The sequence below is a fragment of the Schistocerca gregaria genome, unplaced genomic scaffold (genome assembly GCF_023897955.1).
Source record: "Schistocerca gregaria isolate iqSchGreg1 unplaced genomic scaffold, iqSchGreg1.2 ptg000623l, whole genome shotgun sequence".
Classification (NCBI taxonomy): Eukaryota; Metazoa; Arthropoda; class Insecta; order Orthoptera; family Acrididae; genus Schistocerca; species Schistocerca gregaria.
The window spans coordinates 42,501-45,000 of record NW_026062011.1 but is presented as its reverse complement, the minus strand read 5'-3'; positions in this window follow the sequence as shown (position 1 = coordinate 45,000).

Below are 2,500 nucleotides of genomic sequence, written 5' to 3'. Positions count from 1 at the left end.
CTCTCAGGTCCCGGCGGCGCGCAGCGCCGTCCTAAGTACTTGGTCGGGTTCGAGAGAGGCGCAATCGCCCGGAGATAGGCGAGTAGACGCTTTCAGTGCGAACACCCGTGCTCCCAACTGAGCTTGCCGCTGCCGACAGAGGCCCGGGAGCGTGCTGTCGTGGCATTGCCGGCGGGAAACAACACGCGCCACCTACGGTGACCGGCAGCTCCAACGCCAGCGCCACAGAAGGGCAAAGCCCCACTTGGGTGCAGAAGCGAACTCTCCCAGCACAGCGCACGCGCCAACACGTCCGCAGAGCTGCGATACAAACCACCTGCGAGAACCGCTGGGGGCGACCGAGCAGCAGACGGCGTCGCGACGCCGAGTGCCGGGCGGCGGCGCATCCTCAACGCACACAGTCCGCAATCGGACCAGCACACTGCAGATGTCCACCGCGCTTCGCACCGGGCTCGGCAGAACCCACTTTGGCCGCCTGGCGCCGCGCGCCGGGTGCGCCGGCGCGTAGCTGGGACGCCAGCCGGGCCCGTCGGCCGGCGCTCCTGCCACTGGGCGCCCCCCACCAGCCGGCTGTAGTGCGTGCGCTCACGCAGCGCGCGGCCAGCACGCCGCGCGGCCCCCCCTCACCGGCCGGGGACTGTCCCACCAAGCCACAGCCTCGTATCGCTTCATACCCACATGGCCAACTCAGGTTCGGGGGCATGGCGGGTACCGCCGAAACAACCGGTTCACAGATGTACCGATCGTCGCTATCACCGATGCACCTGCAGCGCGAACAACCGCTCAACAACTGATTTCCAGTTCATTTGCGGATCTTTGGCAGCAAACGTATACGTCAATCAACATTTGCGAAATCTACGATTCTGGCATGCCTGCATGTTATGTGTCACGACACGCTACATCAGCCCATATACACACTACGGCACGTACACGAGAGAACACGTGCAAGATGGTCCGCGCACGTGTGCAATGTCCCTTGCGCGGTCGACTGTCAACCGGCCTCTGTAGCATGTCGCAGATGTGGAACGCGGTCCACCGTGGTATCATGTTGTGTGGGGCAATACGATTAAATAGGAAAACCCTCGTCGCTACATCAACAGACGGCTCACGCTGATTCCCGGCAGAGGGAGGGGGGGGGGGCCAACATGCAATACTTTCGTCCGTACCTACCACATGTCTCTACGGCGTACAACAGTGCAATCTCGCTGTAATGGGGAGACGAGACAAGTAGCATCGTGCACAACATATGGCCCTTATGATTCGCCATTGTAGGGCGCAGCCGGTGTACGGTCAAGCATGTGCCACATTATGTCACTCAGTACGTAACGACGGATGATCAGTGTGGGTTACGCGTACATCAGCGGACAGTCCACACAGGCCGTACCACAACGTACACTGACTGCATCGACAACCAAATGCAACTGAACAGCTGCAAGGCTCATTTCACAAACAAACGCCTGACCGACCAGCTTGGAAGGGCAGGAGGGGAGGGCGATATTCGTTCTGTAGCGTTACACCCTTCCAGTGGTTAGCGGGACTGTGTAGAAAGTACGCAACACTCGAAAGACATTTACGTGAGGGTACGCACCATGGCATCGAGAAATACACATGACACCAGAGGATCCAAGCAGTGAACTATGTTCAGAGGGTTGCTGTTAGGCAAAGCTACATTCCTGTGACGTTACATGTGACAGTTAAGGTGCAGTGTAAGTTAGGTTAAGGTGCAGTGTAAGTTAGGTTAAGGTGCAGTGTAAGTTAGGTTAAGGTGCAGTGTAAGTTAGGTTAAGGTGCAGTGTAAGTTAGGTTAAGGTGCAGTGTAAGTTAGGTTAAGGTGCAGTGTAAGTTAGGTTAAGGTGCAGTGTAAGTTAGGTTAAGGTGCAGTGTAACTTAGGTTAAGGTGCAGTGTAACTTAGGTTAAGGTGCAGTGTAACTTAGGTTAAGGTGCAGTGTAACTTAGGTTAAGGTGCAGTGTAACTTAGGTTAAGGTGCAGTGTAACTTAGGTTAAGGTGCAGTGTAACTTAGGTTAAGGTGCAGTGTAACTTAGGTTAAGGTGCAGTGTAACTTAGGTTAAGGTGCAGTGTAAGTTAGGTTAAGGTGCAGTGTAAGTTAGGTTAAGGTGCAGTGTAACTTAGGTTAAGGTGCAGTGTAACTTAGGTTAAGGTGCAGTGTAACTTAGGTTAAGGTGCAGTGTAACTTAGGTTAAGGTGCAGTGTAACTTAGGTTAAGGTGCAGTGTAACTTAGGTTAAGGTGCAGTGTAACTTAGGTTAAGGTGCAGCGTAACTTAGGTTAAGGTGCAGCGTAACTTAGGTTAAGGTGCAGCGTAACTTAGGTTAAGGTGCAGCGTAACTTAGGTTAAGGTGCAGCGTAACTTAGGTTAAGGTGCAGCGTAACTTAGGTTAAGGTGCAGCGTAACTTAGGTTAAGGTGCAGCGTAACTTAGGTTAAGGTGCAGCGTAACTTAGGTTAAGGTGCAGCGTAACTTAGGTTAAGGTGCAGCGT